Source organism: Octodon degus, unplaced genomic scaffold, assembly GCF_000260255.1.
Source record: "Octodon degus isolate 3935 unplaced genomic scaffold, OctDeg1.0 scaffold00170, whole genome shotgun sequence".
NCBI classification, from domain to species: Eukaryota; Metazoa; Chordata; class Mammalia; order Rodentia; family Octodontidae; genus Octodon; species Octodon degus.
Window position 1 is genome coordinate 482,368 of NW_004524746.1, and position 9,541 is coordinate 491,908.

General features: G+C 38.4%; 1 pseudogene; it reads right to left on the reverse strand.

The window, feature by feature from the left end:
* Positions 1-224: 224 nt before the first annotated feature.
* LOC101566506 lies at positions 225-3,120 on the reverse strand (annotated as a pseudogene).
* Positions 3,121-9,541: the final 6,421 nt, after the last annotated feature.

The window sequence follows — 9,541 nt, forward strand, 5'->3', positions numbered from 1 at the left end:
CTCCGTCCATCCTCAGGGCCTGTAAGGTGTACAGACAGTCACAGAGTAGCAATGGTAATGTAATATGGGGCAGGCACAGGGAAGGAAAGGACTCTGTGGTTACAGACGCAGGAAAGGACTGAAAAGGGGAACATTATGTATCACACAAGTAAATGAGAAGGGGGACAGTGAGACAATGTCCTTGAATGAATCACTTTTGAAGTCTGACACTCACATCTGGCCCCTTAGTCATCGATATACTCAAAGGGCTCTGGGGCTCTGGCTCTTGCTCTTCCTCCTCGATTTTGGGGCCATGTGCCACCACAGGTTCCACCAGTTCCTCAATGTCTTCGCTGGTGTCCTTCAGAATGATAATGCCTCCAATGGACAGTGGCTTGAAAGGTTGGTATCTACAGGTCTCTGGCATGGTAAGGACCTTCAGCTGGGCAGGCATAACTCAGGCTGGGTTATCCAACAGCTGGAAATTTGGCTCAGCTTCCTTTTTCTTCTCTTTTTCTTCTTTTTTCTCTGCTTCGTCCACTTCCATTTTCTCTTCCTCCTTTTTTTCTTTTTCTTTTTCCTTCTTTTTGGCTTTGGCAGTAATAGACAACACAGCAGTAGAAACTTTTTCCTTTTCTTTTTCTTTTGGTACTTGCAGAGGTGCAGGATACGCAAATGTGGATGGTTTATAGTTTGATTTATACTGCACCTTCGGCATCTTTAAATCCTTATTCAGGCTGATGACACAGGTAGGGGTATAAGCCAATGACAGAAAGTGTGAGAGAGGAAACCAGAACCAGAACTGGGTAAAGACAAGGACGCCAACCACAGAAGGCCTGGTTCTGTGTGTGCCCGGATCTGGACTGTAAGGAGATTGTAACGTTATGGCCACCTGCATCTAGTATGCCCTGGGCCAGAATAGCGCCAAACTTGGCCATGACATCATCATGCTTATCATTGACAACTTTGGAATACAGCTGTCGGAACTGATTCACCTTTGGACATGTGATCTCAGTCTGCTGGATCATGATGAGCGTGGAGGCTATGAGAGCCCCTTGCCTCACGTAGTTCACAGGGTCATTTGTCATTGGTTCTAGCAAATTAATAGCTGCCTTGTTTCCTGTACCAGCACAGAAGATGCCCAGGGCCATCGCGGCTCTGTAGCGCACATGGGGGTTGTAACTCTCAGACAGCAGAGAGACCACACTGGGACACTGCTCAGGGGTCCTGAATAGAACGAAGAAAAGTGATTCGACTGCTGCCCTCCTAACATCATCATTAACATCGCTGACAGCAACATGTAGCAGGTGTCTAATAGCTTTGTTGTTACCAGAGCCACAATAAGCCATGGCCACTATATACATTCCAGACCTTCAAAGAATTGGGTCCTTATCCCAACAGAGGGACTCAATGAGTGCATCAGCCTCTTGCATCCTCCCATGCATCACTAAGGCAATGCCGATGGCGAGACCATGCAGGATCTTCTCATGCTGGGTTTCCTGGGCATAGCCAACCATGTCCTCGATAGCCTGGGCATTTTTAGAGCCCAACATAACCAAACCTAGGGCCAGGCCAGCTGCTTCTCCTGTCACAGCATCATCCTGGTAAAGGTTGGTTTTTAGAAAATCATAAACATCCTGGCATGTAGTTCTCATGGCAGTCAAACCAAGGCCCAGGCTGCCTCCATGCCGAACGATATTGTTGCTGGCATTCTTGAGCTGATTCAGCAGGTAATCAATTATGTCACCACCATGATTGGCATGGACGAGCCCTAGTGCATAGAGCCCCCTGCCTTCCTGGTAGGCTGACCCTGGAGACGTGTCTTTGGGAAGGTAGGTTGCTGTTAACTGCAATGCTTCCTTCTTGTGACCCTTATGAATTACACCCAAACTGGCTGTAGCAGTAAATTTAGCCAGTTAGTGGCTCTGGCCAACCATTCCAAGTTATCTCTAAGAAACTGGTCACTGGTAGTCCCACAGTGCATGAAAGAGTTTGCTATGACAGCTGCTGTGTGGCATACTGAATTCCATACTGCATCCTTTGTGTTTTTTAGAATCATGAGGTCTGTGTTATTATTCCGTATTAGAAATTGCAGATGTAACTCAATAACCATTTCACCGCTTAAAATTTTAATCATTTTCAAAGTCTGGTCCTTGGGCTCTGGACTCACATCTGGTGTCTTTCCAGCAAGTGTACGGCCTATCTTGTCTTCTGTCTCCATCATCTCACTGTCTTTCTCAGAACCTGGAACAGTGCCTGTGTTGGTGGAGCCAGGCACAGAGGCAATGGGGGTGCCCACAGTTCCAAGATTCTGGATCACGGAGGACAGAAACTGCTGGCTGGCACTTTCATACATATCAAAGCAGATCTGATAGGCCATGAGGAGGTTGTCTTTCTTCACCAGTTTTTCTAAGATGTCACTCACAGCTTGAGGATCATCTAAGAATATTAAGCACTGACAAACATTGATGAAATCAGGTTTCTCCAAGTTCATGTAGATTTTAACTAGGACTCTCAGTACTTTATTCCAGAACTGTTTATTCTGCATTAAAGACATGCAGAGCTTGAGGCTATAAGCTAGCATTCCTGGGACATCATTCGATTCTAGTATGGTCTTCTCAAAGACATCTAGTCTTCTTGTCTCCAAAGCGATGCCGATAGCCTGCTTATACTTGCAGTCATCTAGACATCGTTGGAACATTTTATTCACAATGCCTTCCAATCTCTGGTCAATTGTTTTTTTTTTTTTCTCCTTCAGGCAAATTTGCATTTTCCACACACTGCTTAGTATAGTGATCAATGCATTTTGCTATAATAGTCTCCACATACTCAGAATTGTCATTGACATTGAAGAGATCACCTGCTCCAAGAGCATAATTCAGAGACTCCTCAAAAGCTCCCAGGTGATAAAATACTTTAGATGCCACTAAGGCTGCAAACTGCCGACTCTGGAAACCTTCATCTTCATACAAAACTTCTATTTTGTCTACAGACTCAGAAATTTCTGCCCAGACGTCATTGACAACTGCATTCAATTTGTGTAGTGCAAATTCCTTAAGCTGTGGTTCTTCTTCATCCAGAAGAGAAATAATTCCAGTGGCTGAGGTGATCATGACTGCACCCCGCACTCGCCAGTCCACTCGCTCGCCGACCCAGCTACGCCACTTATCTGTCAGCTCAGGCCCCGCTAGCTCTGCTGCGCCGCTGCGTTTCCCGGGAGCGCTGCTCTGATTAATTTTTAATTGCGATTCATTGGAAAAGAGTTACTTGTCAAAAAGTGACTTTTAATGTTGAAGCTATGAAAATTCCAAATATTTGGCCATGTCACATTTTTTTATTCAGTTCAAAATAACTTTTTTCCTTGTGATTTATTTATTTGCCACAAGTTTCTCTGAATTATTTCATTTAATTTCCCAATACTTGGAGGTATCTAATATTAAAATTATTACAAATGTATTCAGATATGTTTTAATGTTTAGTACATGATCTATTCTGGAGAATGTATTATTCTTGAGAAGAAAGCATCTTCTGTTGAGAAAGGCATGCTATACAAGTCAATGAGGTGAGGTAATTGACAGTGATTTTCTAATATTCCTGATGATTATACTTCCAGTTATCTGTCAGTTATAAGGGTGGAATATCAAAATCATCCATGTTTATTGTTGAATTGATTATGTTTTCTTTTTTAAAATGTTATTGTGAAAGCAAAAACAACAACAAAAGCAAAAGCAAATAATAAAGACAGAAACAGCAACATACAACAATATGTATGGTACAGAATTTCAAAACAAGTATAACCTTTTGGCTTCCTTCCTTTTTAAAATTTAAACTGTTCCTCACAGTTTGAGAATTTGTTAGGTGTTCATAATTATCTATCTTCTCTTTAATTAAATGACCAATATTTGCCAAATGTCACACTTATGTATTATTATTGTAGTCTATGTATTAAATATCTGTTTTGTCTGTGTATAGACAAAAATGAGATAAACTGAGATAATGTGTATTTTAACTGATGTTTAAGAATGATTGTAGCTTTTTTACATATTCCCTTTCTTTGGTACCTCTTCTTCCATCTTTTTCTTCAATCCATTTGTATTTTTTTATCTAATAGATGTCTTTTATAGACAATTTATGGTTGGATCTAGCTGTTCTTCTGATAATTGCTAGCATGTGAAATTAATTTTCACATTTGAAATAACTTGGAATATTTAGAAATAAATTTGTCATTTTGTTAATCATTTCCTATATATTTTTCATTTTTTGATTCTGTGCTTTTTCATTATTTTCATTTGTTACATAATTGTATTTATCAAGCTTTTACATGTCTGCATTGCCTATATTGTACTATATATAGTTATTCTTTAATACTATATATAGAGATCAGGTATGTCCCATACTTGTCTTCACTGTACATACACTGTGTCAGCCAGAAGAGTGCTTTATTTCACAAGAGAGCATCCCCATGTGTGTATCCCTGCTGGCTAGTCCTGTTTGTTTGAAACTGAGATTGTTACTTCTATCAACAGTACAACTAAATGTTGATATTTTCTTTCAGATAAAATCAAGTGATTCATTCTTTTGAGTGCTAAATATTTTTATTTTATTTTTTAAAGAGTACAAAAATAGTAAAATATATTGTCTTCATATTAGTTGTTGAAATTATCAGACTTAAGCATGCAAAGTTAGTATAAAAAGTTATCAGAAATCAAAAAGAAGAAGAAAACAATTAAACACTATCTACTCCACTTAACAAACCAGCAGAAATAAGCTAGCCTGTATAAATACATAAATATATCTTTTTTTCTTTCTTCCTTCTTTGGTCTTTTTCAAAAACCATAAAAAAAAAATAAGAATAGATGGTCTTTACCTCAATTGATAAAAGCTGTCTAAGAGAAACCAACAGCCAACGTGATTTTACTAAATGGACAAAAACTGAAAGCCTTCACTTCAAAATCAGGAACAAGACAAGGATGGCCACTGTCACCACTCCTACTCAAAATGTTTCTGGAAGCATTAGCCAGAATGACTTATTTTTGAGGGTGACAAAAAATTTATCTTCATTACATGCCCTGTCTTAAGAGAACTTCTGTGTTACTGGAGTTGAAAGTGAAATAGAGAAAACTAGACCAACATAAGTGTTATAGTTTCCCACTCTCTTTTACCTGGATCAGCAATTTTCAAGAATAAATATTTATTGAACTGCTTGTAAGACTGTGGTTGAGATCCACTGTGCTGAAATGGCTGATTTTATTAAATTTGCTCAACTTCATGATTGTTTCTGTAGAAACTGCTTATCTTATGACTTGAAAAATAAGAAAATATATCAGCAGAACCTTTGGATTGTAATTTACAAGACCTTAAATGGTTTGGCAATTGGATTATAGGTTTGTGAGTGTCAACTTGATGTCAACTTGAATGAAGAAATGCCTAGGAAGTTAGGAGAGCACAGTTCTGTGGAAGACCCCCCCTGAATATGGGAGCAACCAACCAACTGGCTTGTAGCCCTGACAAAAATAAAGGGGAAAGCAGAAGAGAGTCTTTCCTGTGCTTCTTCAGAGGCTCTCTGGTCTCAGTTGTTGCCTTTGGAAATTCTGTCTAGCTTCCAACACAGACTATTCAACCTTCCAATGCAGGCTTTCCTTCTGTTCAGTACAGACTCTGCCATGAATGCCAAGGCTTTGATTTTTAATTCAACCCTTCAACACTTGCATGGACACATTTTTCACTCCAAATTCCACAGATAGCCATGGTAAGCCTACTAATAACTCATAAATATTAGTAATTACATGGGCTGGGTAGATAGCTAGGCAGTCTAAGCACCTGACTCAAAAGCACAAGGATCCGGATTGTCCAGTACCACATGCCTTGCCAAAACTGGGCATGGCAGCACACACCTGCAATCCCAGCTCTCAGGAGGCTGAGACAGGAGGATCACTACCACTCCTAGCTGTGTTGTTAAATAAAATTACATATACTATACTATATTATACTATCCTATACTATACTATGAATTGATTCCTCTAGTGATCCCTAACTTGCACATGACTTGTAACAGAGGTTTACTTTCTTTATTTTTTATTTATTTATTTATTTTTGCAGCTCTGACTTGTAGTGATCCTCGTAGTTTCAGCTTCCCTAGCACTCGGATTACAGACATGTACCACCACTCCTCTTCTCAGTGGCCCACTCAGTGCACCCAGGGATGGAGCCAGCAAGGCACGTGGTGCTGAGGATGGAACCCCAGTCCCTGCATTTGCCTAGGACAGAGGTTTTCTAAGAGTAGGTATATAAGACAGCTCGATTTGTCAATCACTTGTTTTACTTAAAGGAGATTAAAATGGAAACATGTCTACCTCTAGATGTATCAAGTTTTGAAAATATTCCAAAGGATGGTAGCCCATAGCAGTAGAGCTCTCATATGCTACCATTACTATGTCAACTTAAATGCCTATACCTGCTAAATTGTATTTAACTAGAACACAAGTTTAGATGTTACAACTGTTACACAATGCAATACCAACATAATACTAGGTGATGACTGAAAATACACTTAGTTTCTCTACTCACTTAAGATCAAGTGGCTATAATTTTTAAGTGTGGTAGCATAAATAAAACTTAGTTTAAAATACAGAGCTTAAATATCACTGAAAAATAATCTCATAAAATTTACCTTTTTCTAATTTAAAAAATAGATGCATCTATGCATAGAGGATAAATAAACTGAGAGTATTATTATGTTCAGTTGAACTCTAAAATTGATAATGAATGTTTTCTGTGTAGATAAATTAATTCATGTATTTTCTTTTGATTTTTGTTTTGGTATTGGGGCTAGAACATAGAGCCTTAAGACTGAACTATGCCCCTAGTACTTTTTACTTATTTTTGTTCTGAAATGGTGTTTCTCTGAGTTATTAAATTGATCAAGCTGAGCATGAATTTGCAAACCTCCTACCTCAGCCCCTCAGAATGCTAACATTACAAATGTGTGCCATCATATCCACTTCTAATCTAGTAGTTTTTCTAACTGGTATCTAACATTTCAGTCACTGTGCAAGTATTAAAAGTCTGAAAGGAATATGAAAAGGTCCTAATTTTCACAAACTTACAAAAAATGAACGAACATGAAACATTGTTACTGTACTCATATTGTGAAAGTCATAACAAATATATCATTGTCTTACTATATAGTAAGAGAAGAAGGTGATCAAATATACTTGATGTCTTTTTACACCCCAGACACACTGAGGTATTAGAATAGGTTTCCAGAACTCTCCAGACAAAAAACCAGGCAAGCCGCGTGAGTTAGACAATCTGCCGCACCCTCAAAACCCCACTGGAGCCCCCAGCCCAAGCCCACCAAGTAAGTGAGGACTTCTGCTGCTTATTCAGGACCCCTCAGATGCAACAAAAGACCAGGCCCAGCGAGTATGTGGTAGAGCTTCTGCGCTCCCCTGAGGTCCTTGGGCCAAGGGCACAGCAGAGAGAGGCACAACAGGTTCACTTCCTAGGGCTGTATCAGAAAGGAGCTGAGCACAACAGCTAAACACAAACCAGGCACAACTGGAGAAATTCAAACTTAATAGATCTGCACTCAAATTTCAGTAAATGCCAAGGTTATAACTACACCACAGCTCTACACCAACGGTCAGAGTTCAATGCTATAAGAAATGACAGAGAGAAGGAGCAAAATGCAATCTCAGGCATTGAGCCCACACAGAACAAGTGCAGAGGACACTAGCTCAGCCAAAATGTATGCATTAATAGCGTCAGAAGAAAAGAAACAACAAGAGAAAGGTATACAAGGACACAAATCAGAATTAACCTCTGAAATAAAAAAAGTCTGTGAATTAACAGCATCTGAAGGATCAAATGCAGAAACATATAGAGGAAATCAGATCAGAAATAATCTTAAAGTAAAAGAATTAATGACTGCTTCTCGAGAAGACACTGATTAAAAAAAAGAGGAGATTAGAAAAGTGATGGATTCCTTCAATGAGCAATACAGGAAACAAATAGATTGCATGAAGCAGAGTCAAAGATACATAGAGGAAACTTAAAATTTCAGTCAAAAGCTTGCAAAACTGTTTAAGTGAAAGTGAAATAGAGTTTCAGTTCTTGAAGATGTTATTACAGCTACTGAAAAGGTAAGAAAAGATATCTTAAAAACAACTAGGATGCAGGAAAATAAAATAGATCACCTACAAGATGATGCAAACATGAACAACATGAGACTAATAGACATCAATGAGAAAGAAGGAATCAATACAAATGATATAAAAGAATATGGGCAGAAGTAACACCAGAAAACTTCCCAAATATGAGGAAACAGTCTGATATTCAGGTAACTGAAGGATACAGAACTCCAAATACCTTCATCCAAATTAAAAATACACTGAGACATAAAATAGTCAAGATCCCAGAAATAGAGCACAAGAACAATATACTAAAAGCTGGTAGAGAAAAGAAAGAGATCACATTCAAAGGACAACCCAGCAGAATAATGGAAGATTTCTCTTCACAACCCGTGAAGGCAAGAAGAGTATGGAGCACAGAACTTCAAGTCTTTTATGAAAACGAATTCCAGCCCAGACTACTATACCCTTCAAAACTCTCTTTCACGTTTGATGGAGAAGAGAAATACTTCCATGACAAAGAACAACTAAAGAATTTCATGATGAAAAAGCTACACAAACTACTAAAACATGGCCTTGAGAGGGGGCAAAATGAACAGAACACGATGAATGAATACAGAAGGTACCCACTAAATAGGGCAAACAGTTAAACACAGGAGGAAAAAGAGTAAACAACAGCAGGTAAATAACATGTCAATCATAAATCAATACATCTCAATTGTAACCATCAATATAAATGGACTCAATTGACAAATTGAAACAAATAGACTGGTACAGGAGATTAAGAAACAAAATCCAACAATATGTTGTATACAAGAAACACACTTTAAAAGAAATTCATAGGCTGAAAGTCAAAGGATGGAAAAGAATACAACATGCCCAAGCACCTCAGAAAAAGGCAGAGGTAACAGTTCTGTTCTCAGATGTTCTCAACTTCAAAACAAAAATGATCAAATGAAATAAAGTCGGCCAGGATATACTGCTTAGGGGAAAGTTGTTTAGCTTTGTGTCCTGCCTTGCCCAGCACATAAGAACAGTAATGGTTCTTCTATTTTATTCCAAAGACTATTTTAAAACTCCACTTATTAATTGATGCATACATGTATTTAACAAATAGCCTTCAAGTGCCATAGTTAGGCTACACCCCAAAACAGATCTGTAATGATATACACTGGAAATAATGAACCTCGGAGCTTTGTTAAAGAGACTCAACAAGACAATAAATATAAATCATTCAGTAAAACTCTTGTCCTTAGGAGAGGCTAAACAAATATTCACTGTTACATGGTTCTCTATGCTTCCAGAAAATTCTGTCTTCTGGCAACACTAGGAGGTGACGGGTCAACTGTAGAATAAATTTGTGCTTTCTCCATATTGAAACATAGATAATCTTGAGAAAGAAGAGCCATTGCAAAAAAAAAAATGTATAT